The sequence below is a fragment of the Bombina bombina genome, chromosome 4 (genome assembly GCF_027579735.1).
Source record: "Bombina bombina isolate aBomBom1 chromosome 4, aBomBom1.pri, whole genome shotgun sequence".
NCBI lineage: Eukaryota > Metazoa > Chordata > Amphibia > Anura > Bombinatoridae > Bombina > Bombina bombina.
Window position 1 is genome coordinate 58,012,462 of NC_069502.1, and position 22,678 is coordinate 58,035,139.

Consider the following 22,678-nt stretch of genomic DNA (forward strand, 5'->3'; position numbering starts at 1 on the left):
GGCGCAACTACCTACAACCCTCTCTCTTCGCATATATATATATATATATATATATTTGTACTCAAAGTCTTATGGTACTGTCATAGAATGCTAAGGGAGGAAGGGGGAACAGCGACCTTGGGTGTGCCGTAGTCACGTGGTCAGTATGCCAAAAAGGGGGCATACTCAAAGAAGTAATTTGATAATAAGAAAGAGAGAAGGTATAGGGATAGGTGGGTGGGGTAACGCAAAGGTAACTCTGAAAAGGTGAGTGGGGTGAGTACAGGTATATATAGGGTAAGACTCCTCCTACAATTCAGGCTAACCAATGGTCAGCCTTCCTACTTATACTCAGTCTTAAGGTATTGTAATAGAATGCTAAGGGAGGGACCTGGGGTGTGCCGTAGTCACGTGGTCACAGTATGCCAAAAATGGGGCAAAAAGAGACAGAGTAGGATGAAGGAATATATGTTATAGATCAATTGCATAACAGAGTTAATTAGCTAATTGCGAGAATGCCAGAGACATTTCAACTTGTGGATCGGGGTTATACCTAGAATAGCAGGATGAGTTCCATCTCCCTAATCTCTTGATGATATAAATGGGCCCCCATGATAAGAGGCTGCTAACGCGGCTCCTATTCTAAAGGAATGGTTGGAGTATGATTAAGGGTTTAGGCCTAGATTCACTAAGAGGATACGTCAGTGTTTGATGTATAGTGATGTAGTGAGGAGAGTATTGGGAAATGGTAATGCGTCAATCCCTGGGTCTATCCGTGAAATGCAAGATGAGCTGGTCCAGAACTGCTACTGGGCACCATGGGTTGTGGGTTATAAAATGCCTAATATTGACGCCGGCCCCTGTCTTTTGTGTCTTACATGCGTCCAATATGCAGACGGAAATGGTTGGGGTACCTTACTAACTGTTTAATGAGAAACGTACAGGACTTACTTCCAATACACGTGAATTTGCCTGGCCTTTAGAAACCATTAAGGCCAAATATATGGCAGCTTTGAGGGCCAGGCTAAGTAACAGCTCTAAGGAGACCTGGTTAGCATATCGGACAGGTTACAAAATATCTCCCCAGTAAAGGGGAGCCTGACAGTCGTCAGTCAGGAGCTACTCTTCTGGATACCTTTTAAGATAGCTTTAATGGGGTGAGCTGCAAATATGCAGGACCTATCGGGGTACTGTAAGGACAAGAAATGCTGAATATCTGCCAAATACAACTAGCGGGTATTTCACTGAGGATGGTGGACAAGACACAGCAACTTGAAAATTGTCACAAGTTTAAGCAGCAGCAGCACAAATTGACGATCCAGGCAGCAAAGTAAGCAAATGAACTAAGACACATAACTATATAGAGTACATTTTCACAACATTGATAAGAAGCACCAGTGGCAAGAAGGGCAGCAAGGGAGCCCAGGAACTCAAGGTAGCACAGAAGCAGTGGCTCAGGGTGGTAAAGGGATTCAGGTGTGGGCCTCACGCCATGGACAAAGCATCAGTTGTAGCCGCACATTATCTGCAAGAGGGAAAGTGGTACTGGGGGCCAGAGCATGTGAAAGCTTTTTTAAGGGTATTATCTATTCCACCAAAAAAATGCACCTCCAAGGGCGATCAGCTGTGTAATTGAGCATGTTAGTTTTCTCTCAAATGATGGTGAGAGTCCATGAATGGTCACATGTAGGAATATACTATATACCTGTACACCAGCAAGAGGCAAAACACCTTACATTTCTTTTAGTAATGTAAGTTTTTTTTTTTTTAAACAAAGGGACAAAAAGTACATCTACAATTCACAGAAGTATTTATTTCAACAACAGACACATACAATGTGAATACACTCACAAGATACTTCCCAAAACGGCACTGTTGGTCCATAGTTCCCCATCAGCCGCCTGCAGCCAGAGGATATCTTGGAACCTTTCTACCCGTAATAAGGTCACCGGTTCGCCAACCTTAATGGGTAAGGACATAAGAAACTGTCCCGTGTAGGAAATAAAACCACCGCTACGCTGCAGAGACTGTCCCTACGTGTTTTATCTGCCACTCGCAGACTTTCTCAAGGGATCTCAAAAGCAGGTAGTGTGTACTTACAAATGCTTACTTTTAACACAGTTAATTAAAGTTTACCAACCCCTTTCTGAGTTACGTCATCTGTCACTCTCGCTGGCAAGAAATAGTAGCATTTACTAGCTCTAATGTGATACATATGATGCCTTTAAAAAGGTAAAACATATTCCCTATACCTATCCTAATTCCAATTAGGAAGCTAATAATAACAATAATAGCGCTGCATAATGCATATACTTTTAAAATCCTCACAAGAGTGCATAAACCTATTTTAAAACTGGCGTTAATAACGTTAATAATACAAAATGAATGACATATACTTTTAAAACCCTCACAAGAGTGCATGAAACTATTTTGAAACTTGCATTAATAACGTTAATAATACAATAATAGAGTTGTTATTGTTTAAAAAGATAGATAATCCCTTTATTACCCATTCCCCAGTTTTGCATAACCAACACAGTTATATTAATATACTTTTTACCTCTGTGATTACCTTGTATCTAAGCCTCAGCAGACTGCCCTCTTATCTCAGTGCTTTGACTGACATGCAGTTTAGCCAATCGGTGCAGACTCCTAAATAACTCCACGGGAGTGAGCACATTGTTATCTATATGACACACATGAACAAGTACTGTCTAACTGTGAAAAACTTTAAAAATGCTCTGAGCTAAGAGGCGGTTTTCAATGGTTTAGAAATCAGTTGGAGCCTACTTAGGTTTAGCTTTTCAAAAATACCACCATGGGAAAAAAGCAAATTTAATGATTAAAGTCAATTGGAAATTTGTTTAAAATTGCATGCCCTATCTAAATCATGAAAGTTTAATTTTGACTAGATTGTCCCTTTAAGTAATGTTAGGTCTATTTTTAAGGTAAGATTAGGTTTCATTTATTTTTACAGTAAATGTATTCGGCTAGATTACGAGTCTTGCATTAGCCTTAAAAAGCAGCATTGAGAGGTCCCAACGCTGCTTTTAATGCCCGCTGGTATTACGAGTCAGGCAGGTACAGGTGTACCGCTCACTTTTTTTCCGCGATTTTCACATACCGCAAATCCCCTTATGTCAATTGCGTATCCTATCTTTTTAATGGGATTTTCCTAATGCCGGATTGGGTGGGTTTTAGAGTAGGGTTGGGTGTGTGGGTGGTGGGTTTTAATGTTGGGGGGTATTGTATTTTTTTTTCCAGGTAAAAGAGTTAATTACTTTGGGGCAATGCCCCGCAAAAGGCCCTTTTAAAGGCTATTTGTAATTTAGTATAGGGTAGGGAATTTTATTATTTTGGGGGGCTTTTTTTATTTTATTAGGGGGATTAGATTAGGTGTAATTAGTTTAAAAAAATTGTAATTCTTTTTTTATTTTCTGTAATTTAGTGGTTGTTTTTTTTGTACTTTAGTTTATTTAATTTAATTGTAGTTAATTGTAGGTAGTTTATGTAATTAATTTAATGATAGTGTAGTGTTAGGTGTAATTTTAATTTAGGTTAGGATTTATTTTACAGGTAAATTTGTACTTATTTTAACTAGGTAGCTATTAAATAGTTAATAACTATTTAATAACTATTGTACCTAGTTAAAATAAATACAAAGTTGCCTGTAAATAAATATAAATCCTAAAATAGCTACAATGTAACTATTAGTTATATTGTAGCTAGCTTAGGGTTTATTTTACAGGTAAGTATTTAGTTTTAAATAGGAATAATTTTGTTAATTATAGTAAATTTATTTAGATGTATTTAAATTATATTTAAGTTGGGGGGTGTTAGGGTTAGGGTTAAACTTAGGTTTAGGGGTTAATAAATGTATTATAGTGGTGGTGACGTTGGCGGCGGCAGATTAGGGGTTAATAAATTTAATATAGTTGCGGCAACGTTGGGGGGGCAGATTAGGGGTTAATAAATAAAATGTAAGGTTCAGCGATGTTGGGGGCATCAGATTAGGGGTTAATAAGTATAATGTAGGTGGCAGCGGTGTCCGGAGTGGCAGATTAGGGGTTAATAATATAATGTAGGTGGCGACGATGTCAAGGGCGGCAGATTAGGGGTTAATAAGTGTAATATTAGGGGTGTTTAGACTCGGGGTTCATGTTAGGGTGTTAGGTGTAGACTTAAAATTCCTTTCCCCATAGGAAACAATGGGGCTGCGTTAGGAGCTGAACGCTGCTTTTTTGCAGGTGTTAGTTTTTTTTCCAGCCAGCTCAGCCCCATTGTTTCCTATTGGGAAATCGTGCACAAGCACGTTTAGCCAGCTCACCACTACCGTAAGCAGCGCTGGTATTAAAGTGAGATGTGGAGCTAAATTTTGCTCAACGCTCACTTTTCTGAGGCTAACGCCGGTTTGAAGAAAACCTGTAATACCAGCATTGTCTTAAGTGAGCAGTGAGAAAAAAAAGCTTGTAAGCCCCGCACTCCATTACCGACAAAAACTCGTAATCTAGCCGATTGTTTTTTTAAAGTAATTAGGATATATTTTGTAAGATTCGGGTATTTTAATTTGGGTTAAGTAAGGGGGTGTTAGGTTAGGGGGTTTAGATGTTAGTTTTTGACTTTGCGATGTGAGTGGCTGCCGGTTTAGGAGTTAATAGTATAGTTTAGTGTTTGCAATGTGGGGGGATGGTGGTTTAGGGGTTAATAGTATAGTTAGGTACTTTGCAATGTAAGGGGATGACAGTTTAGGGGTTTATAGTGTAGTTTAGTGTAACTTTTTCACCCAGACAAACTCTTTACACAAACTTTAAATTTACGTAAAAAATTTAAGCGGTAAATGTGATTGCATTTGCGTAATCCCATTTACTTTCAACTTGTAATAAAAGTGCTACTTTGCACTTTACTACGCTTCTCATAGAAAATATAGGGAGCGTAAATTACAGCGAGTTTGCACAAACAAATTAGCTGTAATTTTGATAGCGCTCCACTTGTAATATGGATTTAACTTAGCGATCGTGTTTACTCTCCTTGCGCTATCAATAGCGCTCCACTTGTAATCTAGCCCATTATGTTTATCCTGCTTATAGTTGTTTAAATGTGCTGGAAACAGTCTAACCATTTATAGATCCCCTTTATAATAGTGAGTCTCTTTCACCAAGTTAACATATAGTTATTCTTTCAGAAACAATTATTACCTATGTTCCACGCTAACAATTAAAAACAAGAACTACCACTAGATGACCATATTATCACAACAGAATGGTAGTGAAAGGCATATTTGTGCATGTAACGTCTTAAGGGTTATGCTGCCTGACTGAAATGTAAAGCTGTGCAGTGTGTGAGTTTGCAACAATTGTTGCAATATGTGGGGTGGGGACTCTTACCTGTTATAAAAGTGCATGGATGCTGGAACACTTCCTCTTTCTTGTCTGCAACTGCTGGAGAAAGGTTTTTTCTGTTTTTGCTGGCAAAATGGTGCGGCCTAGGCGTCAGTCTGTTCCTCCAAAGCGGATGAGGGAGTCTTCGCCAGTGACACGGCGAGTATCTGTGAGGGGGAGAGGTGGCAGTTTGGTTAGTGAGGTAGTAGGCCCTAGCCCTTCTCAGGGGGTGGGCCTCACCCCTTCCCGGGACTCTAGGGAGCCCTCGGGAGTGTCTTCCTCCCCTTCCCTCTTCCCGGAGTCCCAGGGGGAAGATTTGGAGGATTCGGGGTTGGGTTCAGGGGGTGGCGGTGGGGTGGAAAGGTCTCCGGTTGGCTCGATCGGCCTCCCGGAGGTGTTTAGGGCCCGGCAGCTTGAGTCGGGCGGGGGGCCTGGTGTGGGGCGGGTAGGCCCGGATCAGGGGCGCGTGGCGCAGGGCCGTGGGTCAGTGAGCGGGCCAGAGGGCCTAGTTGCGCAGGGCGTGGGTGAAGGCCTTTGGGCCTACGCCGCGTGTGGCAGGGCGAGCAGGAGGGCCTAGCTTTAGGCGGCGGGCCTTCGGGCCTACACCGCATGGTCGCGCCTGGTGGCCCAGTGGGTTCCCCCCCCTACCCCGGTGGCCTCCGATGGCGGAGACTACGGCCTGCAGGGTGCCCCCTCAATCAGTGGTGGCCCCGGTGGGTCTGCGGCCCCTCTTTGGGACGGGTACTTACCTAACTTACCTGTCCCAGAGGCGGCACGGGCGGCGGTCGTGGCCTTAATCCAGGCCCTTTCGGCGGGAGCAGGTCCGGGCGTCGCGGCGGGTATGGAGCAGTCTGGCATCGTCCACGGTGGTCCGGCGGGGGGTTCCGGCGGTCGGCGGCGTGGTCCAGGCTGGAGCGGCGGGCAGGGCTTCTTCCCTCGGTGGAGGCCTTCGGTCGGTGGTAGGCGCGAGTGACGTCACTTCCGGTAGTCGCGCTAGTGACGTCACTTCCGGGCGCCGCGCGTGCGACGGCATTTCCGGTTTCGGGCGCGGCGGAGTCAGGTCGACGGATGGAGGCGCGGAAGGTGAGTCGGGAGCCCGGGGATCCGGGAGGGGCAGCACCGGACAGGCCGCGGCGGTGAGAGGACATGGGGGGTCAGGCACTTGGCAATTGGAGACACTTGTGGGGGCGCATGGTAGGCATATGGGTGCTGGCATTAGCGGGCCCGAGCCGCGGGCTGGGACGTCCATGGGCCTTGGGGGTTTTGGCATTAGGGGACTTGTTGGTGCGGGGCACCGGGGCGGGGAGGGCCTGGCAGATATGGCAATGCCGAGTGTGAGTGGAAGTGTTGGACCGGAGTGTGGCCCTGTTGTGGGCAGTAACCAGGGGGTTGGTGGGTTGCAAGTTGGGCATGAGCCTCTGGGGAGAGGACGACAGGATGTGATGGGGGAAATTTTCAGGCTGGCCTCAATATTGGCCCAAGGGGCGCACGCTGGTCCTTCTGGGATGGGGGGGCAGCAACATACAGTTCAGGTCAGCGCTGGGGGGGTGGATCCCGGTCATGTGGGAGTTGTGGGCAGAGGGAGGGCGGGTGGACACGGGCCTGTGGTTGGAAGCGTAGGGGTTGGTGGAACAGGGCAGTTGGGGGCCGGGGCCCAGGTGGGTGGCCTGCAAAGTAGTTCTGTAGTGGGTGGGGGTGGTGCCCATTCCTTGATCCCTGGTGCTCCCGATTCTGTTTTGTTTCCGCAGGTTAGCGGGGATGCTGTGGTGGCAGTTTGCCAGGATGCTAGGCGAGAAGTGTCTCAGAGGACCGGTCCAGGCCAGGAGGCTTTTCCCTCGGCGGCGGCAGGAGCAGGTGAGATTGCATTGTGTGGGGTGCTGGGGGAGGGTGCGGGTGGGTCATCTAGTGACACTGGCTCTGAGAGTGACGACTCCTTAGGGCCAGTGTCTAAACCTCAAAAACGGGTATTGAAATATCTTCGCAGGTTGGTAGCTGGGCAACAGAGACAGGAGTCGAGGCTAGCTCCGGGTGGGGGAGCGCAGATGGGGGGCTCAGGGGGTGCTGTTCAGCAGGTAGGGCCAGGGGCTGTGAGCTTGGTGGTGGCAGACAGGAAAGTGGCGCTGCAGGGAGATGCCTACCCCTGCAGCGTGCACTCATTGCATTCTCACCTTAAAGCTAAGACGATCAAAAAAATTAGAGATGGCAAATATGTGCACATTTTCGATTTGTCGCTGGAGGCCCATAAGGCCAAGGAGAGGAGCGAGGACGGCTCAGGTCCAAAAAAGGTCAAGAGACCGGAGACAATGGACGAGTGGCGCACGTGTTTTAGAGTTTTGGCTTCTTGCCTAGTGGAGGCGAAGCCTGAGCTGCGGGTTGACGTGTTAAAATACATGGAAACTATCGAGTTCGTCCATAAGACGTATAAGGACGGGGTGTGGCGGTCTTATGACGCGGATTATAGGCGTAAGATGGTAGGGAACCCTTTGCTGACCTTTGGCACCACAGATGTGCACTTATGGCAGCGTCTGGGTGCGGAGCGCTCTCCCTCCCCCCCTTCAGGCGCAAGGGCCGGGGGGAGCAGGCAGATGGGGGGAGTCAAACGGAAAGGGCGGGAGTGTTGGAGGTTTAACGACGGGAAGTGTGACCGGGGAGCGAACTGCTCCTTTCGGCACTCCTGCATATACTGCGGAGCTGGTCATCCAGGGACCGAATGCGCTAGACGGAAAGAGACGGGGGGCCGCGGAGCCGGCAGAGGGGCTGCTGGGGCAAAGGGCACCAACGCCGTTGAGGGTGGCCGCCCTTGAGCCATGGCTCAGGGCGTACCCGGACAGGAGGGCAGGGGATCTCCTCCTGGCCGGATTGCGGGAGGGTTTCCTCATTCCAGTGGTAGGTCCGGTAGTTGGGGCGCGTCAGAAGCGGAACCTCAAGTCAGCGTATGACTACCCTGACGTAGTGAGGGATAAACTGGGCAAAGAACTGAGTTTAGGTCGCATGGTGGGTCCCTTTCGGGAGCCACCCATGGAGGGTTTGGTGGTTTCCCCACTGGGGGTTGTGCCGAAGAAGGAATCGGGGAAATTCCGGTTGATTCAGCATTTGTCATACCCGAAAGGTAATTCGGTCAATGACGCAATCAACCCAGAAGTGAGCTCAGTTTTTTATCAGTCGTTTGACCAAGCAATGGTTTTGGTGCAGCAGGCTGGTGTTGGGGCACTCTTGGCAAAGCTTGACATTGAGTCGGCCTTCCGCTTGTTGCCTATTCATCCGGCATCCTTTCGGTTGATGGGGTGCTGGTTCGAGGGTGCTTATTATGTGGATCGTTGTCTCCCAATGGGTTGCTCGGTCTCATGCGCCTTTTTCGAGATGTTCAGCACATTCTTGCACTGGGCGGTGTTTTCAGAAGCGCGGGGTGGGCTGATAGCCCATTACTTGGACGATTTTCTGCTGATAGGTAGAGCTGGGTCGCTCGAGTGCAAGCGACTCATGTCGGTGATGAGAACCCTATTTGCGCATTTTGGGGTCCCATTGGCAGAGGACAAGACCCAGGGGCCCTGCACTTGCCTGACGTTTCTGGGTATCGAGATCGATACTTTAGAAAGGCAGTGCAGGTTGCCAAACGATAAGGTGGTGCGAATGCTGGCCGCGGTTTCTTCGGCCGCGGCGGCGGACCGGCTAGCAATAAAGGAGTTGCAGTCTTTACTGGGTTTGCTCAATTTCGCATGCAAAGTTATCCCGATGGGCAGAGTATTCAACAGGAGGTTGGAGGGCCCTCTAAAAGGAGATAGCGGGAGCCGCAAGTCATGTGCGGTGTCTCCGGATATGAAGGAGGACTTGAGAATCTGGGAATTGTTCCTGAAAGATTTCAATGGGGTCCTGTTGTGGAGGCAGGTGAGGACATCTAGCCAAGCTTTGCATCTGTTTACGGATGCGGCGGGGGCAAAGGGTTATGGGGCTTACTTCAACGGCGCCTGGAGTGCCGGGGAGTGGCCTGTGGCCTGGACGGAGAGGGGTTGGACTAGGAACCTTACGCTCCTGGAATTGTGCCCTATTGTCGTAGCCATTGAGTTATGGGGTCGACAATTAGCAAACCAGAATGTAATATTCTGGTGCGATAATTTGAGCGTCGTGTTTGCTATCAACAATCTTTCAGCCTCTTCCCCTATTGTGGTGCGTTACCTTCGGTGGGTGGTGCTGCGGTGCTTGCAGCACAACATTGACTTTACGGCGCGGCATGTGCCTGGGGTCGATAATGTATTGGCGGATGCGTTGTCGCGAGGCCAATGGGAGGCATTCAGAAAGCTGGCACCAAGGGCAGCAGAGGTTGGTACTCCTTGTCCTTCCTTTCTTTGGCAGGTGGCGGAAGGGGGGACGTGTTGACTTCAATGGTTCAGGCGTCGCTGGCACCTGCTACCTGGAAGGCCTACGGCAAGTACTGGGCCGAATGGGAAGTTTTCCTCAAGGGTAAGGGCGTTCCGGTGGAATCCGGATCGCCAGCTTTGTTGCTTGAGTGGATGGTGTGTTTGAAGGAAAGTGGCTGTAGAAAAGGATCCATGCAAGGAAGGCTAGCTGCCTTATCCTTTTTCGCTAAATGGAAGGGTATCCAGGATGGGACGAATGCGTTTCTGGTTAGGCAGGTAATGAAAGGCTGGGGCAGGATAGAGGCTAAGTCGGCAGATCGGCGAGAGCCCATTACAATTCAGCGGCTGGGGGCCTTATTGGCAGCGCTGCCGGAAGTGTGCGCGGATGAGTATGAGGTTGCTTTGTTTAGGGCGGCGTTTGCGGTTGCTTTCTTTGGGGCCCTGAGAGTAGGCGAGATAGTTAGTCCAACCAGGTCGGCGGTAGGTTGTGGTATCCAAGCGCAGCATGTCAGGTTTGACTTGAAAGCGCTATTGTTATTTATCCCTAGATCAAAGACGGATCAAGACAGGAAAGGTGTATGGTTGTCCATACAGCAGCAGGACTTTGTGGGGTGTTGCCCCGTCCGGCTTGCTTCTGATTTTTCGGCGAACAGGCCAGGGAGTTCAAGGCAGTTTTTTATTCACGCGGATGGGTCTAACCTGTCCAGATTCCAGTTCCGGAGGGTGTTGGAGGAAGCTGCTAAGAGGGTCGGCTTGGACCCTGGGCTCATTGCTCCCCACTCCTTTCGCATTGGAGCAGCCACCAGCGCGGCTGCGGCTGGGGCGTCAGAGCGGGAAATTAAGAAACTGGGAAGGTGGAGTTCCAAACGGTATAGGACATACATTAGACCCCTTCAGAGTAAAGTGTAGATAGTGGAAAAGGGGAGGGGTGGGTATTAAAAAATGGGCGGGGACTTAGTAATGAAAATTTTTGTTGATTTTAGGTGTAAGAGCCCCTCCGTGTAGAGCGTGGATAGTCGGCCACTCGTACGTTCACTGGGCGGCCATTCACGCTTTGAGGCGCCCGGGCGGCCAGCAGCTGGGATTTCGTCCAGATGCGGTTTCCATTAGATGGCTGGGGAAAAGGGGAATGTTGTGGAGTGATTTGCCAGGTCGTCTGGAGGAGGCCTTCCTTCGTTGGGGACGGCCTTCGTTGATTGTATTGCATCTGGGTGGAAATGATGTGGGGAGTTTGCCTGTGCTGGAGTTGGTGAACATCATTCAATCAGATGTACGTTGGTTGAAAGTGCGTTTCCCGGGGGTACGAGTGGCTTGGTCAAATGTGATAGCGCGCTTGCAGTGGCGGCATGTGAGAGTACACCGTTCAGCCTACCGTATCCGGAAGAAGTTGAACAGAGATGTGGGGAGGTTGATCGTGGAGGAAGGTGGCTTTGTGATCAGGCATGATAACATCTTGGGGGACTGCAAGCGGCTGTACAGGCCGGACGGGGTTCATTTAACTGAAGAAGGGTTAGAGCTATTTTTGGCTAATCTAGCTGGCGCGTTGAGGCGGCATGTCAGTTAGCTATCCCTAGGTGTGGCGGCAAGAGCTCCATTATGGGAGGCAGGTGTGGTATCTCTTGTGGCGGGGTCCCGGCCAGATAATTTTTATGGTTTCCGCGAGGGTGTGGTCGAGCTAATGGGAGGGGCATGATGTTGCAAGTCGCAGCTTGTAACGCCTCTCCCCGCGGGCCTGCTGACCTAGAAACCCCTTGTGGATGATGCCAGCCTCTGAAGGGCAATGCTCGGCAGGAGCATTGCAACAACCAATCCGGGCCGGTGACCTCACTACGCTGGTTGTATATATATATATACTAAATTATGGATAGGCTTAGAATATAGTTTAGCCTCAGATGCTGCCACCCATAGATAAGCCTTAAGCTTCCCAAGTTAATAAGTTTAGAGTTTGCCTGGTTAGGTTTTAATAAACGCGACCTTGCTTCACGGTCTTATACCTCCAAATATGTGTCTGTGTCTTTATTGGGTAAGGTGGGAATGAAGTCATGGCGATTTGACCCTTATGGTAGTGAAAGGCATATTTGTGCATGTAACGTCTTAAGGGTTATGCTGCCTGACTGAAATGTAAAGCTGTGCAGTGTGTGAGTTTGCAACAATTGTTGCAATATGTGGGGTGGGGACTCTTACCTGTTATAAAAGTGCATGGATGCTGGAACACTTCCTCTTTCTTGTCTGCAACTGCTGGAGAAAGGTTTTTTTCCCCGCCCATCCCTCCCTTGTTGTTAACGTGTTTGATATTTTTGCAGGAAAGGGGGGCGGCACTGAGTGAACAGCTGCCATTAGGGTGGTTTTGTTAGGACTTTGGCAGGGGCATGCCTACTCAGGCTAGCTGATCTTAAGTCCAAAGTGGTAATTTTTGGCTTCACATCATGGGTGTTTGTTGTGCGTCTTACGCCTAAATGATGACCCTAAAGGGTATGGAGCAATTTGCTAGCATAAGAGTAGAAATTATCGGCTGGCGTGGCGGGGTCCCGGCCAGATAATTTTTATGGTTTCCGCGAGGGTGTGGTCGAGCTAATGGGAGGGGCATGATGTTGCAAGTCGCAGCTTGTAACGCCTCTCCCCGCGGGCCTGCTGACCTAGAAACCCCTTGTGGATGATGCCAGCCTCTGAAGGGCAATGCTTGGCAGGAGCATTGCAACAACCAATCCGGGCCGGTGACCTCACTACGCTGGTTGTATATATATATATACTAAATTATGGATAGGCTTAGAATATAGTTTAGCCTCAGATGCCGCCACCCATAGATAAGCCTTAAGCTTCCCAAGTTAATAAGTTTAGAGTTTGCCTGGTTAGGTTTTAATAAACGCGACCTTGCTTCACGGTCTTATACCTCCAAATATGTGTCTGTGTCTTTATTGGGTAAGGTGGGAATGAAGTCATGGCGATTTGACCCTTATGTGCTGTCATATAACATTGATAACATTTAAAGAAATATGCCCTTTTCTATCTTTACAAAGTATTACATAACACTCCCCTTGATAATTTTTTCTCCATTCCCCACTCTTTATTTTAATACATTACCCCTTCATAAGAAAACGTTACTTATCAGGTGCTGATAATATATAAGAATTTTAATAGTTTATTCTATTACATTCACACTGTTCTGTGAACTTTATTTTTGTTTGGCTTGCATTTTGAATTTTGAAAGAAAGTTCTTAATATGACTATACCTTTATATAATCCCTACACTTTTTGTTATATGCTTCTATCAAGGAACCAAGAGAGGTCTTGATTGATGACTACATAGACAAAAATAAGGACAATATTTTGTTTGTATTATTCTCTTTCTTCACATCACATGTCATTTTGATTTAAGTATATATATCTTGTGCCTGTATGTTCCTTTCTACTTTTATGTATGTCGTCCATTAAGAAAAAAAAGAAAAAAAGGTATATATATATATATATATATATATATATATATATATATATATATATATACAAAGAGCACTCACAGGAACAAACAACTGGCTCAATACTATTGTTAGCCTGTTCTATGGTGATTTACCTGCAGTAGCAAAGATGAAGGTGCACTAGGGGGGTGTATACAACTATCTGAGAACCTCCTCTAAAGGTTCCTAAATACAAACAAAGGGTTCCATGTACTAAGCCGTCAATTCATCCGTCATTGTAGACGCGGCTAAACTCGCCGTTACTCGCCGCGGGCGAAATGGTGTCCGCTGTTGCTATGTACTAATAATCCCACAATAAATAGACACGTCTAGCCCACCGCGAGCAGTGGCGGAATATTGATAAATTTGACGCCTCGCTCGCCGCGACTAAGCTGATGTACTTAACTTTCAGTTGAATTGTCTGGCCAATTGTTAACACGTGACATGCAAGGTGTCACGAACGTCATAGTAGTCGTGGGAATAGCCAGTCTATGGCACCTAGGACATTGGGCATCCCAGCCATCCTATAGAAATTTGACTTTATAGATTGCCATTCTTCAGGGGTAGATGGCAAACAAACATATCGATGAAAAATAACCATCATAGCCCCAATGACTTTGGATAAGTGGCGTGAAAAAGCAGATTGACTCATTCCAATAATGACGCTAGAAACTGCCTGAAAGGAGCCTGTTGCCATAAAATGCAATGCAGCTAATAGTTTCAGAAGTCCCGGAATAGCTTGTGAACGAGCCGTCATCGGCTCCAAATGATCTTCAATCTCTCGATACAGGTGTAATATGGATTCACGATCAAGCCGGAATCTCCTTATGATCTCTCGGTCAGAAAGGCCTTGCAAACCAACCCGTGGAAGGAATACACGGGGGACACGAACTCTCCTTCTTCTAACCATTCGATTAGCGACATTTCCAGTCTTCTGTCTTCTAGCCCGGATTTGCATCACACGGAGAATAAACAAATACAGAATTCTCTCCATAGCTGCCGAAATGAACAATGTAAGTACAATGCTGATATTACTGCCTTTTATATATGTCTAGACTGGCGTCTAGAGTGACTTTCCTATTGTTTTGTACCTTGCCCGCCACCTAAAAGGTGGCGAGGCAAAAATAACGAGGTGGGGCGGAAATTGACACGAGCGGACAAATAGATTTTTTAGTACATTCGTTTTTGGCGAGTTGGTGGTCAAATGTGTCTAATTACAGTGAAAAATGGAGAGGTAGCAAGGTTTGGCGGATAAGTACGCTCGCAATTTTAAAGATGCGAGTTTGAACATAGTTGACGGCTTTGTACATATCAGTTTGCGAGTTTTGACGCAAGATTTTTTGCGGGTAGCTCGCTGACTGCTTAGTACATGGAGCCCAAAGTTATGAAAAAAGTTAGGGAGGGATCTAAAAAAGCTTAAACACTTATATTATATAAAATTCTTCTGTCTGTTTAGGCAAAATATGACATTTGAAATAACCACTATATCGGGTGATTAACTACGAAAGAGAACCCCTAATTAATAATTAATATGGGAGCACACTTTATGTTAAAAGAATCTGGAGATCTGTTTACTTAGATAGACTGAATCTGTGAAACAAATATGTTAGCTGTATTAACCTCATAGACTATTAACTCTTTATATATATAGGTCACACGTGATATTTAGGTCAAAGTAGGGGATATAAAAAAAAAAGGAAGAAAAATAAATTTGTGACTTGTTGCCTATACCCAATATTGTGTAATAACGTGTTTACATTGAAATAACATACCAAATAAGCAAAACCAAATAAGCAAAACCAAACTATAATAATATATAATCAATTTTAATAACCAGTGTTGATTCCTTATTAGTTACCTAACATATAAACAATTTCTAAAAAGACTCTTTAGGGACGTCTCCCTTTAAGTACTGGTAAAAGTCCTTATAACCACCTTGAAAAGTTAAAGACTTAAAAAGTCTGTAACTTCCTTGAAAAGAATAGGCGCTGAGGTGAAAGCGTGTAAATAATGACAGTCTCTATGAGTATTGCAACATTAGTATAATTTTGTAGTGCAACATTTGTAGCAGTTAAATTATTGCAACAGGATGTATTGTTTGCTGTTTTCTTATCAACCAACAATTACCGTTGTAATGATGACTGTGACAAAAATAAGCTTGCAGGTCTAACATCGACCAGACTCACCACCTGGAATTTTGCCTTATTCCTCACCGCTCCTCACTGCTCGTATAGCCCTCCAGTTCCGGCGTCTGGTTTACCTTGCGGCGTGTGAGTACACTGTCGAGTTCCAAGTTCCGTGTTCGTCACATGACCCAAATTCAGCTTTGTGATTGGTCTCTCTTTGTCAGTCTTTGCCGTCTTTTCGTTCCACTCTTGAAATAACTTTTGCTTCAACAAGTACTTGTTTTAAAATCTTAGATGAACCAGGCACCTCAGCCAATTTTTTACGCGTTTCGCCCAAAATATGGGCTTTATCAAGGATATAATTGAGTGGGATACCGGTTCCTTTTAAATGCAATACTCACTTCTCATTGGTTCCTAATTAAGGTGGTATTAAGACAATTTTTTATATCATGAAATTAAGGTGGGATTAGTTTACATCTCTCATTATAAGGATTCTATACACATAAAAATAGTCACATGTATTGAATATGACTCTCCAATCTAAAACATATCCCATGCTATTACATAAAAGTAAAAATAAGGTAAGTCAATACTTGAATAAATTTAGTGTTTAAGGATCATACAAGTAAAATTAAAAACAATAATAATAATACATTTCTATAGAATTTCCTATATCATATGTATAATCATAATCAAAATTGATACTATAAAGTGATAAATTTTATGATGTATATTAACCCCATAGTGAATAGGCAATAAATATTGTGAATAGTCAATACAAATGAATTTTAATCACCACTACGGGATCAATCTATGTTAACATGTTATATGACTATATTAGCTACATATATACTGTAGTTCCCTAACAGGACATTATCTGTGTTTGAATGGAATTTGATAATACCTACATATACTTGAGAATTCTAACTATTTGAAATTTGAGAAATCCCACATCGATAGAACTATGATTTCTGATCATAAAAAAAGGACTAATGCACATTTCTGAGTTAAAGGGTTAGAAATTGATTCCCATTTCCACCTAATTAAAATATATTATTATAATGACTATTATAAATACAGTCAAATAAAACAGTATTTTTTTTTTAAATGAAGCTTTTACATACCTTACTATAAAAGATAAGATTATCATGAAATGAGCAGTAATGACCGCCCATAAAATGAGGCATGGCTCATGTTAATCCAGCATCCGCCCCCATCCAACAGGGAAGCGGCTAGGTCTCTTAATTTTAATATTAAATTCAGTGAACATCGCATGCGCAGTACTGATGTTCATAAACAGCTGTTCGTGTTCACAGCTTATTCATCACTAGCAGAGTTATAAGGATCGCTTAGAGGGGCAGCTTCTCACAGGCAAATGAGAGGAGGAGACAGGGAATATAGACAAGTGCTTCAAGTTGCAAGTTTAACAAATGAAAAGTGCTCTGGACTAAATGGGAGCTGTGCAAGACTTACAGCTGGTGTTTCTCAGTTCAGTCCTGCAAGCAGCGTGTATGTTACATTTCTTCCCTGCCTGTGATTTAGTGCATTTGTGCTTCAGACGTTGAATATAGCGGTGAGTATGAACGCTCTGTTTATCTAAGCTGTCGGGCTCATCCTCCCCCTTCTCTTGCTGTGTTTGATTGATTAGTGAGGGCTCTGAATCCACATGAAAGCAAACAAAGCAAGAGGGAGGGGGAGATGAGTCCGACAGCTTAGATAACCAGAGCGTTCATGCTCACCGCTGTAGTCAACGTCTGGAGCACAAATTGCACTAAATCACAGGCAGGGAAGAACTGTAACATACGTTCCTATCCTAAATGTCTCCTCTCAATTGTTTTGTGAAGCTGCCCCTCCAAGTGATGATCCTCATCCTGCAATGATTGTGAGTCTCTTGATGCCGGTGTCTGCTTGCGAGAACGTGTGCTCTGTGCTCCCTGTCAGTAGGAGGGGACCAAGTCTGCGCATGTGTTTGCAATAAAATACTTTTAATGCGCATGCGGGCCTCCATGATGTTTCTACCTAGGTAGAACATCATAATAGGCCCCATAATAAGTTAAAAATGGGTTTGGCACAGTTTTAATTTTACAATTGAAATTACAAGAAATGGAAAGAAAATTGCACAAAGGTATCAATTGCAAATTACTTTATTAAATTAAGACGTTTTGAATGAGTTAAAAATATTTTTTGGGTTTACTATCCCTTTAAGGCCTCTTGGTTTCAACGTTTTCATTTTATAAATAAGTTCAGCTTCTTATTAATGCTTAACATGTAAAACATGCAGACATGGAGTAAAAACAAAAGAATTGATATCATATCAAACTAAAGAAAAAATTTAGATCAGTGACATCATTAGATGCACCGACAAAGGTGAAATATATGTAATAGAATGTAGCTGTATATTTCAATACTTAGGAGAAACGACTAGACCTCTCAAGGATAGAATTAGAGAACATCTTTGTTGCATTAGAAAAGGGAACCTAGATACATACATTTACAAACATTTTAGAGAGGTTCATAATAATAGAGAGAAAGACCTAAAATACTGGGGAGTATGTAAAGTTAAGCCCAACTGGAGAGGAGGGGACTTTGAACAAAAATTGTTACACAAAGAAGCTGAACTTATTTATAAAATGAAAACTTTGAAACAGAGGCCTTAACCTTAGTCCTTTTTTATGATCAGAAATCATAGTTCTACCGATGTGGGATTTCTCAAATTTCAAGTGGTTAGAATTCCCAAGTATATGTAGGTATTGTCAAATTCCATTCAAACACAGATAATGTCCTGTTAGGGAACTATATATGTAGCTAATATAGTCTTATAACACATTAACATAGATCGATCCAGAAGTGGTGATTACAATTCATTTGTATTGACTATTCACAATATTTATTACTTATTCACTATAGGGTTAATATACATCACAAAGTGTATCACTTTATAGTATCAATTTTGATTATGATTATAGTATAACATATGATATAGGAAATTCTATAGAAATGTATTATTATTACTGTTTTTAATTTTACTTGTATGTTCCTTACACACTAACGCCTAGATTTAGAGTTTTGTCGGTAACGACCCGCGTAGCTAACGCTGGCTTTTTTCTGGCCGCACCTTTAAAATAACTCTGGTATTGAGAGTCCACAGAATGGCTGCGTTAGGCTCCAAAAAGGGAGCGTACAGGCATATTTAACGCCACTGCAACTCTCGATACCAGAGTTGCTTACGGACGCGGCCAGCCTCAAAAACGTGCTTGTGCACGATTCCCCCATAGAAAACAATGGGGCTGTTTGAGCTGAAAAAAAACCTAACTGCAAAAAAGCCGCGTTCAGCTCCTAACGCAGCCCCATTGTTTGCTATGGGGAAACACTTCCTACGTCTGCACCTAACACTCTAACATGTACCCCGAGTCTAAACACCCCTAACCTTACACTTATTAACCCCTAATCTGCCGCCCCCGCTATCGCTGACCCCTGCATATTATTTTTAACCCCTAATCTGCCGCTCCGTAAACCGCCGCTACTTACATTATCCCTATGTACCCCTAATCTGCTGTCCTAACATCGCCGACCCCTATATTATATTTATTAACCCCTAATCTGCCCCCCACAACATCGCATCCACCTGCCTACACTTATTAACCCCTAATCTGCCGAGCGGACCGCACCGCTACTCTAATAAATGGATTAACCCCTAAAGCTAAGTCTAACCCTAACCCTAACACCCCCCTAAGTTAAATATAATTTAAATCTAACGAAATAAATTAACTCTTATTAAATAAATTATTCCTATTTAAAGCTAAATACTTACCTGTAAAATAAATCCTAATATAGCTACAATATAAATTATAATTATATTGTAGCTATTTTAGGATTAATATTTATTTTACAGGCAACTTTGTATTTATTTTAACCAGGTACAATAGCTATTAAATAGTTAAGAACTATTTAATAGTTACCTAGTTAAAATAATTACAAAATTACCTGTAACATAAATCCTAACCTAAGTTACAATTAAACCTAACACTACACTATCAATAAATTAATTAAATACAATATCTACAAATAACTACAATGAAATAAACTAACTAAAGTACAAAAAATAAAAAAACTAAGTTACAAAAAATAAAAAAATATTTACAAACATCAGAAAAATATTACAACAATTTTAAACTAATTACACCTAATCTAAGCCCCCTAATAAAATAACAAAGACCCCCAAAATAAAAAAATGCCCTACCCTATTCTAAATTACTAAAGTTCAAAGCTCTTTTACCTTACCAGCCCTGAACAGGGCCCTTTGCGGGGCATGCCCCAAAGAATTCAGCTCTTTTGCCTGTAAAAAAAAACACATACAACCCCCCCCCCAAACATTACAACCCACCACCCACATACCCCTAATCTAACCCAAACCCCCCTTAAATAAACCTAACACTAAGCCCCTGAAGATCTTCCTACCTTATCTTCACCATACCAGGTTCACCGATCGATCCAGAAGAGCTCCTCCGATGTCCTGATCCAAGCCCAAGCAGGGGGCTGAAGAGGTCCATGATCCGGCTGAAGTCATCATCCAAGCGGGAGCTGAAGAGGTCCATGATCCGGCTGAAGTCATCATCCAAGCGGGAGCTGAAGAGGTCCATGATCCGGCTGAAGTCATCATCCAAGCGGGAGCTGAAGAGGTCCATGTTCCGGCGGAAGTCTTCTATCAACGGCATCTTCAATCTTCTTTCTTCCGGATCCATCTTGCAGACCTCCGACGCGGAACATCCTGCTGGCCTGACGGACTACCGACGAATGAAGGCTCCTTTAAGGGACGTCATCCAAGATGGCGTCCCTCGAATTCCGATTGGCTGATAGGATTCTATCAGCCAATCGGAATTAAGGTAGGAAAATTCTGATTGGCTGATGGAATCAGCCAATCAGAATCAAGTTCAATCCGATTGGCTGATCCAATCAGCCAATCAGATTGAGCTCGCATTCTATTGGCTGTTCTGATCAGCCAATAGAATGCGAGCTCAATCTGATTGGCTGATCGGATCAGCCAATCGGATTGAACTTGATTCTGATTGGCTGATTCCATCAGCCAATCAGAATTTTCCTACCTTAATTCCGATTGGCTGATAGAATCCTATCAGCCAATCGGAATTCGAGGGACGCCATCTTGGATGACGTCCCTTAAAGGAGCCTTCATTCGTCGGTAGTCCATCGGGCCAGCAGGATGTTCCGCGTCGGAGGTCTGCAAGATGGATCCGGAAGAAAGAAGATTGAAGATGCCGTTGATAGAAGACTTCAGCCGGATCATGGACCTCTTCAGCTCCCGCTTGGATGATGACTTCAGCCGGATCATGGACCTCTTCAGCTCCCGCTTGGATGATGACTTCAGCCGGATCATGGACATCTTCAGCCCCCCGCTTGGGCTTGGATCAGGACATCGGAGGAGCTCTTCTGGATCGATCGGTGAACCTGGTATGGTGAAGATAAGGTAGGAAGATCTTCAGGGGCTTAGTGTTAGGTTTATTTAAGGGGCGTTTGGGTTAGATTAGGGGTATGTGGTGGTGGGTTGTAATGTTGGGGGGGGGGGGTATTGTATGTGTTTTTTTACAGGCAAAAGAGCTGAATTTCTTGGGGCATGCCCCGCAAAGGGCCCTGTTCAGGGCTGGTAAGGTAAAAGAGCTTTGAACTTTTGTAATTTAGAATAGGGTAGGGCATTTTTTTATTTTGGGGGTCTTTGTTATTTTATTAGGGGGCTTAGAGTAGGTGTAATTAGTTTAAAATTGTTGTAATTTTTTCTAATGTTTGTAAATATTTTTTTATTTTTTGTAACTTAGTTCTTTTTTATTTTTTGTACTTTAGTTAGTTTATTTAATTGTAGTTATTTGTAGGAATTGTATTTAATTTATTTATTGATAGTGTAGTGTTAGGTTTAATTGTAGATAATTGTAGGTATTTTATTTAATTAATTTAATGATAGTATAGTGTTAGGTTTAATTGTAACTTAGGTTAGGATTTATTTTACAGGTAATTTTGTTATTATTTTAACTAGGTAACTATTAAATAGTTCTTAACTATTTAATAGCTATTGTACCTGGTTAAAATAATTACAAAGTTGCCTGTAAAATAAATATTAATCCTAAAATAGCTACAATGTAATTATTCGTTATATTGTAGCTATATTAGGGTTTATTTTACAGGTAAGTATTTAGCTTTAAATAGGAATAAGTTATTTAATAAGAGTTAATTTATTTCGTTAGAATAAAATTATATTTAACTTAGGGGGGTGTTAGTGTTAGGGTTAGACTTAGCTTTAGGGGTTAATACATTTATTATAGTAGCGGTGAGTTCCGGTCAGCAGATTAGGGGTTAATGTTTGAAGTTAGGTGTCGGCGATGTTAGGGAGGGCAGATTAGGGGTTAATACTATTTATTATAGGGTTAGTGAGGCGGATTAGGGGTTAATAACTTTATTATAGTAGCGGTGCGGTCAGCTCGGCAGATTAGGGGTTAATAAGTGTAGGCAGGTGGAGGCGACGTTGTGGGGGGCAGATTAGGGGTTAATAAATATAATATAGGGGTCGGCGGTGTTAGGGGCAGCAGATTAGGGGTACATAAGGATAACGTAGGTGGCGGCGCTTTGCGGTCGGCAGATTAGGGGTTAATTATTGTAGGTAGCTGGCGGCGACGTTGTGGGGGGCAGATTAGAGGTTAATAAATATAATATAGGGGTCGGCGGTGTTAGGGGCAGCAGATTAGGGGTACATAAGTATAACGTAGGTGGCGGTCGGCAGATTAGGGGTTAAAAAAATTTAATCGAGTGGTGGCGATGTGGGGGGACCTTAGTTTAGGGGTACATAGGTAGTTTATGGGTGTTAGTGTACTTTAGAGCACAGTAGTTAAGAGCTTTATAAACCGGCGTTAGCCCAAAAAGCTCTTAACTACTGACTTTTTTCTGCGGCTGGAGTTTGGTCGTTAGATTTCTAACGCTCACTTCAGACACAACTCTAAATACCGGAATTAGGAAGATCCCATTGAAAAGATAGGATACGCAATTGACGTAAGGGGATCTGCGGTATGGAAAAGTCGCGGCTGAAAAGTGAGCGTTAGACCCTTTCCTGACTGACTCCAAATACCGGCGGTAGCCTAAAACCAGTGTTAGGAGCCTCTAACGCTGGTTTTGACGGCTACCGCCAAACTCTAAATCTAGGCCTAAATATCTTAAAGTATTGACTTACCTTATTTGTACTTTTATGTAATAGCATGGGATATGTTTTAGATTGGAGAGCCATATTCAATATATGTGACTATTTTTATGTGTATAGAATCCTTATAATGAGAGATGTAAACTAATACTACCTTAATTTTATGATATAAAGAATTGTCTTAATACCACCT